General features: G+C 38.5%; 1 protein-coding gene across 1 annotated transcript in view; it reads right to left on the reverse strand.

Moving 5' to 3' along the window:
* The window catches only part of RAB39A (RAB39A, member RAS oncogene family), a 30147-nt gene that overhangs the window by 11137 nt on the left and 1282 nt on the right, over positions 1-17728 (reverse strand). The gene's annotated exons all lie outside the window — the stretch shown is intronic.

Here is a 17728-nt window from a genome sequence, read left to right on the forward strand (position 1 = left end):
ATCTTATAATAAAGTCATACCCTTTTTGTCAAGAGCTATTACACTTTTGAGAAATAGTTCTTGCCTTAAAACTTGGCTTTGATAGAGAGACCAAATGCCAGAACACCAGGTGACTGTGAAATCTGAGAGCTCCTCAAGAGCTAGGTGTCCTGTGACTCACCAGGCTGGGACTTTGTCATCAAGCAGAAGTCATTACATATAGGCAGATGGGACCAGAGGGCACCTGAAGTAACAAGGTTCACACACCCAGCATGTCTACTTCTGCAGCACCCGCTCAACCTATGGCCTTATGTGGATTTCCCTATAATCAAAGAGGAAAAAAATTCAAGTCTGCCTTACAGATGGCTCTAAATAATACACTGGCATCAGTCAGCCCCATTCAGTAGTGGAAAAGAGGAACCTTTCCATTTGTGGAACTTCTAGCGATGCTTTTTCCAGAGGAAGAGATGAAGAGACATAGGTAAGTGTCTACACAATTCGTGAGCAGAGGCTAAGGGTTGGGCATGTTGGAAAAAACAAGATCAGAAGACTGACAGTAAGGAGGTTTGGGATGTGCGGATGGGTCTAGAGTATGTGAATACTGTATCCTACGTGAATACTCACTTAAAGCCCCCTCTGAAGGAGCTCCTAATAATTGCTGAAACAAAATGTCCTGTCCTATACCCCAGTCTGGACTCAAAATGGTCATGTAGGAGGCTGGGAGAGGGCTCAACAGAGACTTTCTTTTACCTCAACTGTCACTGACTAATACCCAGTTTTTCAGCAGTTACTGGCACCTTGGATATGGTACCCTGCTCTGGGAGAATCATCACAGAGGGGACACTGATATGCCCTCTCTATAACAGACATTTAATGTGGACTCAGGTTCACCATCATCCATGAACTTATGGAATGCCTTATACAAAGTCATGGTATCCCACACTTTGCTACAGACCAAAGGTTTCACTTAACAGAGGAACAGACAAGGAAATGGGCTGATGCCATAGGATTCATTGATCTTATAATGTCACTACCTAGAGGCATAGTCCTATAAAACTGCGGAATGGGTTACTAAGATTCAATTATATTAACTGATACACACTAACATGTATAAAATAAATAAACAGCAAGGATCTATTGTATAGCAAAGGTGACTACAGTCAATATTTTGTAATAACTTATAATGGAAAAGAATCTAAAAAATATACGTATATACATACATATGAATTACCTTTGTACACCTGAAACTAACACAACCTTGTAACTTAGCTATACATCAATTAAAAATGAAAAAGATTCAGTTGTGCCCATGTCCAGGAGTTGACACCCTGTAAGATTTTAACATGAACCTTCAGAATGTACACATTCTAAGCTGGTGAGGAACAGAGTAGGTGGTGTTTCCCCCCCATAAATAGATGCTGTGTTATGGGAAACAAAGGGTGAAAGTCAGGTGATGGTGCTTCTCACAATTACACTTAATGAGTCACTAAAATTTTTTGTTGCTTCTAATCCCTGTGACTCTGAACTCTGCTGATGTAAAGGTTTTAGTATCCAAGGGAGAAATGCTTTCACTAGAGAACTTCGTGAGGCTTCTACTGAATTAGTAGCTAAGACTGCCAACTGTCCATGTGGGGCTTCTTTTGGCAGTGGATGAACAGTCAAAAAAGGGGCAACAGTGTTGTGGGGACCACACTGGCCTCCTGTGGTTCTTGCAGCCCAGAACTCCCAGAACTTTTGATTTATTCCAAGCTCGCTCCCCTCCAGCTCTCCTGTCAGGTCTCTGTGGCTCAGACATGCTGCCAGTAACTTTTGTTTTTGATTAACATCCTCAGGTGGTTCTGGCAACCCAAGACCTAATTGATGAGGCTATATGTATTCTGCAGGAAAAGAATGATACAAAACAAAGTCACAAATCTTTCATAACTTTCAACGTAGTTTCAGGAAGCCAAAACTCATCCATTAAAAAAAACTTTGTGGTAAAAAACACATGAGATTTACCTTCTTAGCAACTTTTATTATTAGAGTATTATTTTGTTAGAGTATTATTAACTCTAAGCACGATGTTGCACAGTGGATCTCTGGAACGTCTCCATCCTGCATGACTGAAACTCCACTCCCATTAAATAGCAACTCCTCAACTTCTCCCCCTTCAGCCCCTAGCAACCACCCTTCTACTCTCTGCTTCTGTGAGTGTGACGAATGTAGACACCTCATATTAGCGGAGCCATGCAGTATTTATCCTTCTGTGACTGGCTTACTTAACTTAGCATAATGTCCCCAAGATTCACCCACGTTGCAGCATATGACAGGATTTCCTTCTTTTTTATGGCTGAATATATTCAGTTGTATGTATATACCCCTTTTTCTTTACCCATTCATCTCAAAGTTTATCTATCTATCTATCTATCTATCTATGCTTCAGAATAGAAAAAAAATGGTAGCCTTGTTTATGTAAGCATTTTAAACTGTTTAGTTTTCCTCTTTAATTTTTTTCCCAAAACGATATGCAGACGAGTGAAATGTAAAGCACTGGCGTTTGCTGACATTTACAAAGAATTACTTAACAAATGGGCAATGCAATCAAGTGTGAGTGAGATCTTATATGCTATTACTATGTTCTTTAGAAGATGTGTACTGGCATCTTAAAAAAGCAACAAAATATAGAGCACTTTTGGACTTAACTTGGGTAAAATGAGCCAGATGTTCCATTCTGGAAATGCCCTTCTAGTGGCTTTGCCAGCTGCCAAATAGGCACTTAGAAGATACAAGCGCTTTATGCCAAAGGTTGTTGGCAGCAAGCAGCCTATAAATGCATTAGCCTTCTCAGTGCTCTTTTTCAGCATGACATTACATTCCCACCGCCCTTCTGGGAATAGTCACTGTGTTGATGGTTTATTTACCTGCTTTATTTGCCTTGTAATCCAGGCCCTTAGGACTTTCAAGACACTAAAGCACAAGTCTCCCCCTCCTTTTATTATTATTGACACTAACAGTCCCTGCCCTGCCTTCTGAAACCGAGGCTTATAACTTAGGATATCCTTCTTCATACATATAAACATTAAAATTCTTTTTCTTTGTGTAACGCCAAGGTCTTTCCATCAAAAACCTACAGATTTAATGCAATCCCTATCAAATTACCCAGGACGTATTTCACAGAACTAGAACAAATCATAATAAAATTTATATGGAACCACAAAAGACCTAGAATTGCCAAAGATTTACTGAAGAAAAAGAAAGAGGCTGGAGAAATAACTCTCCCAGACTTCAGACAATACTATAGAGCTAAAGTAATCAAAACAGCATGGTATTGGTACAAAAACAGACATATGGACCAATGGAACAGAATAGAGAGCCCAGAAATGAACCCACAAACTATGGTCAACTAATCTTCAACAAAGGAGGCAAGAACATACAATGGAATAAAGACAGTCTCTTCAGCAAATGGTGTTGGGAAAACTGGACAGCAGCATGTAAAGCAATGAAGCTAGAACACTCCCTCACACCATACCCAAAAATAAACCCAAAATGGATCAAAGACTTAAACATAAGACAAGATACAATAAACCTCCTAGAAGAAAACATAGGCAAAACATTATCTCACATACATCTCAGAAATGTTCTCCTAGAACAGTCTACCCAAGCAATAGCAATAAAAGAATAAACAAATGGGACCTAATTAAACTTACAAGCTTCTGCACAGCAAAGGAAACCATAAGCAAAACAAAATGACAACCTATGGAATGGGAGAGAATTTTTGCAACAGATGAAAACAACAAAGGCTTGATCTCCAGAATATATAAGCAGCATATGACTTAATGAGAAGAAAACAAATAACCCAATCCAAAAATGGGCAGAAGACCTAAACAAGCAATTCTCCAAGGAAGAAATACAAATGATCAATAGGCACATGAAAAAATGCTCAATATCACTAATTATTAGAGAAATGCAAATCAAAACTACAGTGAGGTGTCACCTCACACCAGCCAGAATGGCCATTATTCAAAAGTCCACAAATGACAAATGCTGGAGAGGCTGTGGAGAAAAGGGAACCCTTCTACACTGCTGGTGGGAATGCAGGTTGGTGCAGCCATTGTGGAAAACAGTATGGAGATTCCTCAAAAGACTAGGAATAGGGGAAGGGTATAGCTCAGTGGTAGAGTGTGTGCCTAACATGTACGAGGTCCTAGGTTCAATTCCCAGCACCTCCATTAAAATAAATAAACAAACCTAATTACCTCCCCCACAATAAATAAATACATTAAAAACTAGGAATAGACTTACCATGTGACCCAGGAATCCCACTCCTGGGCATATATCCAGAAGGAACCCTACTTCAAAAAGACACCTGCACCCCAATGTTCATAGTGGCACTATTTACAATAGCCAAGACATGGAAACAGCCTAAATGTCCATCAACAGATGACTGGATAAAGAAGAAGTGGTATATTTATACAATGGAATACTATTCAGTCATAAAAATGACAACATAATGCCATTTGCAGCAACATGGATGTCCCTGGAGAATGTCATTCTACATTCTAAGTGAAGTAAGCCAGAAAGAGAAAGAAAAATACCATATGAGATCACTCATATGTGGAATCTTAAAAAAAAAACAAAAACACATAAATACAAAACAGAAACAGGCTCACAGACATAGAATACAAACTTGTGGTTGCCAAGCGGGTGAGGGGTGGGAAGGGACAGGTTGGGATTTCAAAATGTAGAATAGAAAAACAAGATTATACTGTATACCACAGGGAAATATATACAAGATCTTATGGTAGCTCACAGCGAAAAAAAATGTGACAATGAATATATGTATGTTCATGTATAACTGAAAAATTGTGCTCTGCACTGGAAATTGACACAGCATTGTAAAATGACTATAACTCAATAAAAAAAATCAAGTCTGTGGTTGTGGAGGCTACATGTAATACTGACAAGACCTAATATTAGGCCATATTCTTTCTTTGAATATGCAAATCAAATACCCTTTCATTTTTCTTTTACCACAGATCATCATGTTATGATAGGCTTTCTTATCACCCGCCCCAGCACGTTCCAATTACGTTTTAGCCTCTATTTTCCTCGAAAGTAATTAACACTCTAATATCCTGTATAGTTTTTCCAACTTATTTGCTTACAGCCTGTCTCCACCATTAGAAGATAAGCTTCAAGAGAGCAAGGATTTTTTGCCATTTTTTTTTTTTGGAACGCTGTATCCCTGGCGTCTAAGACAGAACTGGGCACCCATGAGGCCCATCAACAGTTGTAAATAAATAAACAACTGAATTAATAAGTTCAGACTGTCAGACCGTGCCCTGGCAGCAGGCAAATGCTAAGCAAATGGGAGAATAACAGAAGGAAGTACAAAAAAGTTTACCTCCTTTTGGTATTTTTGGTGAGAATCAGGAAGTCAAAAGAGGAGAAATGTGCTGAGTAACAGCACACACTACACACACACGGGTGAAACCACCCACCTACTGTATATACGTTGGTAGTAATTCAAATTATACTTTGCAGTGGATTCTGGAAGGCAGAGCCAGTTATGTGAAAATCCAAATAATTTATCTGGAAATTAATGAGACCTGTTTCTAGCTTCACTAATTGTCTGCGAGGTGATAATGAGAGGACGTTTGCTTTCTATCTGGTGTTGTATTAGAAAAGTGTGTGAAAGATTTCAGCACTAATACCCACACTTTCTGGACTCCTTTTGCAGAACAAAAGAGAGATGATGGCCAGCTTCTCCTGATTATTTTATTTTCCATGTAACACAGTACATTATGTGATCTAAACTAATCACAGAACATTTCTTCTTGGGTTATAATTCTCCCACCACTTTTTTGACTTCTGTTTCTATACAACTTTCTCACTATTGCTTCATTTCATGTGCTGTTATCTCTCCAGATTTAAAATTTTTATTGGTGTTTATCATTTTCTCACTTCATCTTATATCTGAAATTATGTAGCTTTTGTTTTCAAGTCATTTTGCCTTTCTTTTTTTGTGGGAGGTAATTAGGTTTGTTCATTTATTATTTTTCTAATGGAGATACTGGGGATTGAGCCCAGGATGTCACGCCTGCTAGGCAGGCACTATTTTCAAGTCATTTGAACAGGCTGTTCTTTTCCTTCTTTCTTTTTCTAAGTTTGTGTTTTCATCAAAGTTACCTGTGCACTTACCACACATCCTTATTGATTCTGTTGCCCAAACTTGCCAGTATTGCTTTATCATAATTTTAGAAAGATTATTTCTTGGCATTTGTGTCATTCTGACTGTGTAGATACTTTTTAGTGCTGAGCCCTGGTACAAGCTATGATCTCTTACCACGTACATTGTATATTAGTCAAGATAGACCAGGATATGCTACAGCAACAAACAATCCACCTCTTGATAGGAAGAATGTTAAAAAATCTGGGCTATATTTTAAAACCACCACATGTGAATTCTGCTCAAATCCACTGGCCAGAATTAGTCGTAAGTGACTCTAAGTGCAAGAGGGAAGGGAAATATATTCCTCCTGTGTCCAGAAGAAAAGAAGCATCAGCTATAAGTGAGCACTAAGTCTCTATCACATATTTTTCTTCCTTTCTTTTCCTTTTTGCTGTTTTCCATGTAGTCCTCAATAATCCAACCCCAAACTCTCTGCCAGTTGCCTTCTTTCATTTTTTTTAATTTTTTTTTTCAGTTGCCTTCTTTTAAAAAGTTCATTCCTGTTAGCTTTTCTGTCAATTTCATCTTCCTGAGGTCTCTCCTACAATCTTCCACCCTGCTCCAATCTGGCCTGGTTGTCCCTGGTATCTGTGGCAGGGATACCATCCTAGGATCTCCCTTCACCGTCTCTTTGAGCATTCCTTTTGCTTTTCTTCAGAGGCAGAGCCCCTGTTCCTTACATCCCATGTGTTCTTCATTCCTGGTTGACTCTTTTAAGTGCGTGCATGTGTCTGCAGGGCACATCCCCAAGTAACTTCCTAAAAAGAGATGCATGAAGTAATGTTCTGAAGTCTTGCACGTTTGATTTATTCTGCGCTCACAGTTGAATGACAGTTTGGCCAGATGTGGAATTTTTAGAATTCTGAAGTCCCTCCATTGCCCTCTAACTTCAGCTGTCGTTTTCAGGAAGTTTGAAGTCACTCTGATTCCTCATTTTTTTTATGTGACCTGTTACGCATGCTGCCACCCTTGCCCTGGAAGTTTGTAGGAAGTTCTCTGTGGCCCCAGTGTTCTAGAATTTCATGACGATGTTTCTTAGAATGTGTCTTCTTTCATCTATGTGCTGGAGCCTTCCAATCTGAAAACTCAGGTCCCTACATCTTGGAAAATTTTCTTGAATTGCTTCACTGATGATTTCTCCCCTCTGTTTTTTCTGTTCCATTTTTCTGGAATGCCTGTTGCTTATTTATTGAAACTTTTGGACTAGTTCTCTAATAAAAAAATTTCCCCCCTATTTTCTAAGTCTTTGTCTTTTTGTCCTACTTTTGGAGAGATTTCCCCAACTTTATTATTTATTTGGTGTGGGGGGGTTGTAATTAGGTTTACTTATTTATTTATTTTTAGAGGAGACACTGGGGATTGAACCCAGGACCTCGTGTATGCTAAACATAAACTCTACCTCTTGAGGCATACCCTCCCCACTTCTGAACTTTATATTGTTTTATTTTTCCTACTGTGTTTCCAAAAACTCTGTTGTTCTCAGAATATTTTTTTTAAAAAATAGTATCCTGTTCTTTTATGACTGCAATATTTTCCTTTTATCCCTCTGAGAAGATTAAAGATAGGGTTTTTTTTTTAATATTCCTTTCTCCCTTATTAAGTTTGTTTTTCTGATTGCTTTTGGTTTCTGTTTATTTTGGTCTCTAAGTTTCATATTACATTTTTCTTAGTATTTCTTGTAATCTTTCATTGAGACTAAAAGCCTCACTTGTAAGATGATAAGGCTCGATCATTTAGTTGAGAAAACTGTGATGTTGGTACCTTAAGTCTTTCCTCTTGGCCTGGTCAGTTTTATCAGAAATGATTTCACCAATGTCTTGTTTGAAGAGTGAAGGTCTGATTGCCAGCACTCTGGGAGCTAACACGGCCCAGAAGGCTGGACAGTCTAAGCATATAATACGCATACATTCACCAAAAGCCTTTACTTTTTTTAAGAGACTCCAAACTCAATGATGCCTGATGCTTCCAGTAAGGGACTTGATGTTTAATTCTTTTCAAAGAATCAATTTCTAGTTTCTTTGCCAATGTTGGGGGAGAGGAGTCACTTGGTGTGTGGAATGCTGGAGGGGATTTGAGACTTCAGTCTTTCTTAAACAGACTGATAACCAAGGATCCTGATTTTAGCATTCCCACTTCAGAAGAATTTGGTATCACCATTTCTTGAGTCTTTACGGGATTCAATGATATATCCTGGGTTGGTTTTTAGCTTTTTCCGCCACCAGCTTAGAAACTAGTTTTCTTTAATCTGCTAATCCATTTCCCATTCCTCCGTCTGCTTTCTTACTTCCAAAACTTCGTTGCTATTGTCTTCTGATCTATTCTCCTTGTTAGGACTTATGGTTAAAACATGAAACTATTGTCACTTTAGCGAAGTTTCAGGATAAAAAAGCTAACACAGGCACAGGTGTTCAATCTGCTATTATTACTGGAAGCCACTTCTCTGTCTGTGGTTACTGTTTCCTATTGTTATTCCTAACTACCAACACATCCTTCATGTCCCTGCATCAAGAACCACATTCTTTCAGACACATCCTCTGAAACTAGCCCTCACCCTACACACAGATGACAATTCCTCCCTTTGTTCTGCAGCTGGAACTTATTTTGGTACCTACCAGCCTTTATCGCAATTATTTGATTCTTAACGTTCTTTGCTAGGAGTCTGTGAGAAAGACCTCTAATTGTCCCCCTGGGTCTATTCTCCCTGTCTTTAGTAACAGAACTCCACAAGTTTTAGCTTGCATACAGCAACTCAAATAGAGACTATATTCCCCAGCACCTCTTGCAGTTAGCTGTGGTCATGTCACTAAGTTTAGATCAATGGGACATGATGAGTTTTGTGTGCAGTCTGAGGTTCATTTGCTTGAAGAAGCCATCTGCCTGAGACTTCCTCTTTCTTCTGGCTTGCTAGAAAATGGCAATAACTGGAGAACCCTGGAAACTGACACTGAGGCAAAGCCACCCAGATCAGAACTGCTCATCCTGGACTATTCACACAGGGGAGAGAGAAACAAAGTTCTATATTATTTAAGGTACCATTTGGGGCAATCTCTTGGTTATAGTGGTGTAGTCTGACTCCACCCTGGATAAAGACAGCATGGACCTTGAATGTGAGACTATATCATTTATTTTTCTACCTAGTACCTGTTGTACAGTTAATCTAATTAAATGCACAGATTTCCATACATCAGTTATCACCCTGATTGATTTCAGTTTTCCCAGGAAAAACGGAAAGCTACTTCATAGTATTTTTAAAAACATTTTATTTTTATTTATTATTGTATTATTTAATTTTTTTGGTAATATTTAAGTATTTAGAAAATTTTGATGGGAGATGGTAATTAGGTTTATTTATTTTTAGAGGAGGTACTGGGGATTGAACTCAGGACCTCGTGAATGCCAAGCATGCGCTCTACCACTTAAGCTATACCCTCTGCCAGCTACTTCATAGTATACTTCTGAAACTTTAGGACACTGGGGCCAGTATTTGCTTGTAGCTTTACTTAATATCCAACACCTCTCCTTGTCTAACAAGGCAAAAGGCTTCATATAAATTCCTCCGCTGCAGTGGCAGGGTTCATTCCAGTTACTAAGTGTAGCAGTACAGTCACTGAGTTCTGCATGGAGGGGAGGGTTTGCATTGTTCCCTTCATGAAAGGGAGGTAATTGGGGATCGAACCCCTGATCTCTTGGGTGCTGAGCATGCGCTCTACCACTTGAGCGCCACCCTTCCCCCGGAGGGGAGTGTTAATTGTCATTGCAGCCACACACGTGCCTGCTGCCAGTTTTCAGCATCACTTCTCTCGTGTAAAGCTATTTCTCCTTTTGTTTCTGAATTTAGCAGTAAACTAATGATTTGAATAGACATAGCAATTAACTGGGTCTACAGAGATGACAGTGGGGGTGGGGTTGTATGCAAACAGAATATTTTTCAGGGTAGAAACTACGCAATCTGCCAATAAAAGTCTTTTCCACCATGCCAGGAGGCCTGGTGCAGCAGAAAGGGCACTGAACAGAGGTGTTTAGAGAACTGGGCAAACCCACTAACAAATTACAAGGCCTGGGGCAAGTCAAAGCCTCTCTGGACATTAGTTCTATTATTTTAAAAATGAGACTGTTGTATCAGATCATCTGTCCGTTCCTTTCCAGTCCTACGGTTGTACCAAAATGGCCAAAATGTTGACCAGTGTGGCTGATCTCTCTGGCTTCTTTCATGTGTCTTCCCCCCCTCACTTTTTTGGATTTTGTTTTCAATTCATCTCTCACTAATTTTCCTTGCATCCAATAGTTCTCTCTTATACAATTACACCTCTCTTCCACCTTTAATTCTCTTTTCAGTCTGTCCACCTAGTCTATCGAATCTGTCTTAAATTTCACCTCATATTTGCTGCATTCACTTCTGCTTTCCTAATCCCATGGGCTTTCTGCAGCCCTTTCATACCTAAGAAATCTAACATTATGAGGTTTCATCAGTTTGCCCCTTTGTCAGTCTTCCAGTTTTCCTAGTGTTCTACGTGGAAGATTCTGTGGGTGAAACAAGCACGCGGTCCGTGTAAAAGTGTGACAGATGGCTAGAAGTCAGGCAAGAAGATAAACCTTTTAATTTTGAATGAGGGGACGAAAATCAAGGGGCTCTCTAGAGTTTACAGCTCTGACTAGATCTCGCCCTAAAATACAATAATCAAGTGTTTTAAAAGGGAGACCTAATGAAGTTATCCAGCAGCAGCAGCAAGAAACATAGAGAATCATATAGAGAAACTGTGAGGGGGGCTCAAATATACTCCTAAAATTTAAGGAACTGTCTACACTTTTTCTTTGAAGTCCTGGCCCCTAAAGTGCTCTGATCTCTCTCTCTCTACTGGTTCCTAAAATACTTCTATGTAAAAGGACCCTGGGTTGGGAAACACCGTGTCTGTCTTGGGCATTTACAAAGTATATTAGGATATCAGTATATTAAAAGCCCTGAGTAATTTTGCAACAACACAGCATTTCCAAAACTGTTGGATCAAGGAACGCTTTACTCAGATTACACCTATTACTATCATTTTGAAAAATGCTACTCTGAAGAAAAACGATAGGCGATGCCTGGAATTTGAGACTCTGTATATAACCTTTCTTCATATGCCTTCTCCTACAGCCAGGACGCACTGCATATCTGCCCAAATGCCCCCTGCAGCTCTGCCCCTGATCTGTGCTCAGAGGAGGGGGTTCAGTCTGGGCCACACACTATCCTGTTGTATTTGAGGCAGGAGTCTGTAATTTAGGCTGCCTTCAGCCTCATCTATTCCAGGCCATATCACACAAAGTCCTGTGATAAGGAAATACATTTGGAAAGGCTGAAAAAATCAGAAGAAAAACCACTTTTAACATTCCTAGTACAGGAAGATAATTTTTAACAGAGATTATGACCAATTATACAAAAGCAGGGGGGAAAAAAAGCGTTAGAGAAGGACAACATTTTGCCAAGAAAAGTCACTGATGACTTTTGAGGCATGGCTTGATAAAGACCTTCCTCAGCTGACTTCTGATGCACCCGCCACACCAGTGAAGTAGAAATAAATTTAAGAGAAGTCTCTGTTCCCTCACCTCAATATTTTTTTGGCTTTGAGATATTTTTGGTGGCGTCTTTATAGCCTAGCTATTGACATCAGTGGATGGTCTTAAAGACTTACTGTCAGTAGTAAAATAATTTTATTTAGTATGGTGTTCCTAAATTAAAAATGAATCATTACCATAGGAAGGAAATAGAAAAAAAACTTCAGAACATTTAACAAGAGAACACTGCTGAGATTTTAAACCAAGCTAAAATAATACGCCAGCTAGCCATCAACATTTACTCGATCACGCTTATATACAGAATTACTATCGATATTTTCAAACTTTTTTCCAGCTCAAACTAAAAATGTACCTTTATGTTTAAAACACACTGGACCTCTGTTTCACATTTTTTTCTGGAACTCATATAGGTCAGAACAGTGCTTTATTACATAAAGTGATTCCTTTTAGAAAACAGTGGGGTTTATCATAGTATCTGTTTCATGGTAAGCTAGGTAGATTGTGTGCAGTGGCAATTTTTAAATAAACCTCCCCAGAATTATATATTATCAGAAGTGATTAAAGGTTACTGACATTTGGAGGCAGATTTATTAATATCAGAAAGTATAGGCTTTGTAGGTATTTCGCCTTAGAAAGAACGAAAATATCTTATTAAAGGAAACCTGATGTTCCCCGGGACACGTGTGTGCACCTCAGTAGTATCTGCGTGGTCATCTTCCTTTCCCGCTGCTTGACAGGGCAGACTGGAAGCATGCAGATGCCCTGTAACTCAGCTAGGGTAAGAGTAACCTGCTCATAAAATACCAAAGTAAATAATCTCACACCATTCCCAGAAGTTGCTCTTTAAACTTTTAAGTCCCGTGGCTATGGAGGGTGAGTTGTTAAGAAATCTTTGTATGCTAACCAAACTGACGGACAATGGCTAGAAGTTTCTTCTCTCTTTCTCTCAGACCGAGCAAAGCACTTTTTTTTTTTTTTCATGTGAAAACTTTACTATGGGGATCCATGTACTCACAACACTACCTCTAATTTTTTTTTTCCTAGCCCTTGCTTTGAAAGCTAAATGTGGGGCCAACGTGTCAGAATACACGGTCATCAATGAAGCATGATAAGAAACTCCAGCATTCTTCAGCCACAGATCCACGACTCCGCCAACAGGGAAACGTTACTTCGAGATGAGATATTACCTCTTTAGGTGGTCATCCTCTTTAGAATGTAAATACTCCTGGCAGAACCCTTATTAAGTTTTAATAATTTTTCAAAGTTTTTTAAAAAGTTTTAATAATTTTGTGTCTCTTGATCTGCCAGCTACTTCTCTCTCTGAAGCTAAGATGGTGTAAAAAGCCACTAGGGATGGCTTTTTAACTGAGATGTGAGGGAAAACAGAAGAAGAGGATAGGTCAAGGTCTTACTATTCAAAAACAGAAGGAAAGAAACGCAGGAAAGCCCCAGAGGCCCAAGAATGAGCTTTATCGACTTCGCAGTTCTGCCAACTGCTGGCCTAGGAACCTCAAACGTTTGGAGTACAATATTTAGTTTACTATGTTTACAATATTTAGTTACTGAATAGTTAGAATGTATAATCATCTTCATATACCAATATATCATTGAGGTTGTAGTTACACATGCTAAATCAATTGATTCATTGAAGAAAAAAGAAATCAAGAAAAATTATCACAGATTTTTGGAATAACTATTTAGTTTCTTAACTGCAGTCACTCAAAATGGTCTGAACGCTGAGTGGACAGTGAGAATAACGTTTAGCGTATAAAGATACATGCTAATACACAGGTCCTCTTTCCACATTCTGCTACACTTGTTAGGAACCATGCTGGCTCCTTCTTACATACTATTTTACTCTGAAACACCATAAAGTAGATACTTTTTTGGGGTAACTGCTCACTTCTTTCTTCTGTGAATTTCTCTTTCCCAAAAAAGTAGACCCTGACAGATGCATCTGCATTATATGACCTATAATACATACCTGGGATATTTGTATTAAAATTCCTTTGTATCTTATGTATATATTATCTTAATAACCTTTCAGGGGGTGGGGAGCTGATTCACTGGCAGGTCAAGTAGCTAATGAGATTTTTTTCTTTCAAGAATTTGAGGAAAAGGCTCAGAGACTGAGACATAGCTGGGCGACAGCATTGGAGAATGGAAATAAACTAGAGAGAAAATCCATAAACTCTTGTTATGAGAGTTTCCATCCTTTCAGACACCTGTATGTTCAGCGAGCTTCTGTCTCTCATGAGATCTGTATCATTTATAATTTATTTCCTATATCTACACTAATTTGACTAGATTTCTGTAACTTATGACACAAATTATTTTAACTAAGACATTTTATTATCTGACTACTCAATACAAATATAGCCTAGCTTTCTATTGTTTCTAATAATTTGGAACTGCAATGATTATGGCACTTAATTGTGGACAATCTCTGCTCTGTTACCTACGCAGTTATGAACCGGCTAATCCACTATCAGCAAATCTTTTTCTGTTGAAGACCATGAACCACAGTAAGGAGTGTGGGGACCAAGTAAGGGTCCCTAAAAAATAAAAAGCCTATTTAGTTTAGGGGTCTTTAAAGGTATCTTAAGGAGAAATATAAAATGTTCATGTTGTTTACTTTAAAAATTATGAATGGAGAACATAAATTAAGCCACTTTTAAACATTAACGTCATATGGATGTTTTGAAGGGGCAAAGGAGAAAATGGAGACATAAGGGAGGCAGAGGGATAAATAAGGAAAAATAAGTTCAAAAGAAATGAGAGCATAAAAGACACATTAAAATAAAAGGAAGGAGAGGAAAAGATGGAAGGTGGGAGGAAACTATGAGCAGGGACAGACAGATGAAAGGGGTAAAGAAAAAATAAAAATAGAAGCCTAAGGAAGGGTAAGTTACAGGGAAGAGAAGGATACACAGATAAACAGGAGCTGGAGGGAAAGAAGAAGAGGCAGGCAGACAGCTGGGGAGAGGCCCAGGAGTCTAGTGGTATTAGAGGTCCCCCTCTGAGTTTTGGGGGGGCAGAGGACGCTGTCCCTTATAGAGCAGTTACTGCCTACAGCCCTTTGCTAGGAGAACTAGCTGGGTAACTAATGCCTTCAGGTATTCCCTTGCTCCAGACCGCCAAAAGTTTAGTGGTCCTGCTCAAAGGATGTGACTAGAGCAACTCATCAAGGGAGCTTAACTCCAAAATTATACTCCTTGGAACACTAACTATCATCGATTTTCAGATTTTAAGAATAGCCTCTCAAATAAATGTTGGAAATGCTAGTTTAATCAAAGTTCAGCATGTTTCTTTGCTCGACACTTCCTAGAGCCTTTGATGTGAATTTCGAAGGGAGAAATGGAATATAGGGATTTCCAAATTTATTGGATTACAGAACCCATCCTTTAAAAAAAAAAATCACAAGGGCTGAGCGTTCTGCAGAAGAGCCTTTGCGAAGCCCTGCACCAGGAGCACATTATTTTCTAAGCTTTACAACCAGTGGCTGTAACTGGAATACCCCAAAGGCCAGACAATGTGAAATAAAAGGCTGAATCCAGCTTGAAACCTCAGGTTTTCTGTCCCTGCAATGTTGCTATTTCTTTGTCTCATTTTATCTTCATGTTGCTTCAAATGCGTTTCCTAGAAAAAAATTCAGAATTTATATTCTTACGTTTGGTGCTCTGTACACTTCCAGCCTTATTTACACTTACTTAGCCTTATTCATACTGTGTTAAGCAATATTCTTATTTTCTTTCCTGATAAACTTCTTCCACTATGATGATTAAAAGATAACAGTGGTTACTGCTGGCTTCCCCTCAATGCCCTCAAACCCGTCTTTTCTTCTTCCTGGGCACATGGTAGCCTCATCCAAGTGTGGCCTTGTAACTAATATCTCCTCAATGAACTGAGAGTTTAGGTGATCTATACCACCTTGGCTTCACTTGCTTTAAAGAAACATCGCTTGTTTAGATCTTTTCTTTCCCCTCCCCCTGAGCTGGCACATAGTGTGCCTGCAACCCAGCTTGGTCCACACAGATGACGACAATGTCCTAGGGATGGCAGGAAAGTAGGAGGGAAGGTACCTGAACGATGGCCTGGAGCAGGCCACTCCGACAACTTGGACCACTTACCTTGAGACTGTTACACGAGAGAGAAATCAACTCATTAACGAAGGCACTGTAATTTTAAGTATCCTTAATACGGCAATTTAACATTCATCCTGAGTAAAACACAGAGTTAATAATAGAACTTAACAATCGAGTGTTATGTTACAATTTACAGATGCTCACATATTCATTATTTTTCTAACCCTTTGATTTTGTTCCATTTTATTTTTTGCAAGAGGTTACTGACTACTAGCATATATTAATCAGAACATTGAAAACCAAGGCTTTATTTGTCAATTATACCTCAATGAAGCTGGGTGAAGGAAAAATCTAAGGTTATTTATGGTCATAATTATCAGCTTACTATTTTGCTGTTCTGTAACATATTTGTTTATGCTTTCAGGCTATACCCCAAGCTGTCTAAAGTAGGCTCCTTTTTGTTAGTTTATATCTAACCACCAATAAACCTCCAAATAGACTATTTCCCACAAATTCCTAATGGTATGATTATAACTAATGACAGGACTATATATTCATGAACTACATAGCTCCTTCTTATGAAATCAGTGTGCTCATTCAAAGTAAGTATTTACATTTTCATAGAGGAAGGTACAGAATGATTTAACAATAATTGTTTAAGATGCAGTTTTATGGAGAAACATTCTGTTAAATGAGAGAAAAGCAAGTATTTGGAGGTAGCTACTGAAATCTGTATGTCTTTAGGAATACATCTTTGGTAAAGACCCAAACAAAATAAAGTATGGCTCATTGTCAGTAAACATTCCCTAAATGTCCTTGCATTATTATGAGACAGTTACTGTCTGGTTTTAATAATGTATATAAAGTGAATTACTATTTACATTCTTCTTAAAGGCAATAAAAAACAGTGATGTATTTAGCAGAAAGGTCTTTAAAAAATCTAACAAATTAATCATCCCTTACTTTCCTGTCAATTTGTTTAAGAGCTACTTTTAAGGAAAGAATTTTAGACACAAGATTTTACTATCTTTGTTTCTTGTAGCTGCAAATGATAGTAGCTGCTAGAAGTTTAAGGTATAAGGAACATGTTTTTATTATATTCACTTTAGAGGATAGAGCAAGAGCGATTAGTAAACACTTTTTTCTGACCATGAAATATCTTAAAGTTCACCTCTGACTGAGATCACACGGGAAGGAATTTTTAATCAACTCAGAATGGTAAAACTGTCACGAATCTTAGAGATTATGATGACTCCATTTTACAGATGAGGAATCAGAAGTTTGAAAAATTATTTTAAAGGAGGCATCTTGAAACAAACTTCTTCATGGATTCTTGTACAATTCAAATCACTAACCTTTAACATCTCTCTGAAAGGCTGGTCTTACCATCTTTCCACTTCACAAATGGGAATACTGAAGTATAAGCAAGCTAAGGAGTCACTTATCTCTGTGAATCAGTGTCATAGCTGGGAAGGGAAGCCAAAACTTTCAATGTTGGAACATTCTCACGAGGCAGGCTGCTCTCACTCGGAACGGATGCTGGCTGGTGTAAGGGGAAGCCATGTTTGGGAAGTCCCCTCATGGACTACTCTCTCTCACAAGCAGAGTTCTTGCTGAAGACTACATAATGCTTGCTGTAATGAGTTCCAAATGATAAAGCAATCTTTGAAAAACCCCAGACTCTACCCTAGAGGCCCTACCTTCCTCAAAAAAAAAAAAAAAAGTCCTTGAATTCTAGAAATTTAAAATGTGTTTCATAACTGGTTCAATCTTAAGTATCTGGGAAATGCATAGAATTTACATTTAGTTTTAATTTACATGTTGCCTTTGTGAAATCCTTCAGGGTTTCAATGAGCATTCAGACTGAGACTATTCATTTGGGTCCCTCCTTCTCTATTTA

Source organism: Camelus ferus, chromosome 33 (assembly GCF_009834535.1).
Source record: "Camelus ferus isolate YT-003-E chromosome 33, BCGSAC_Cfer_1.0, whole genome shotgun sequence".
NCBI lineage: Eukaryota > Metazoa > Chordata > Mammalia > Artiodactyla > Camelidae > Camelus > Camelus ferus.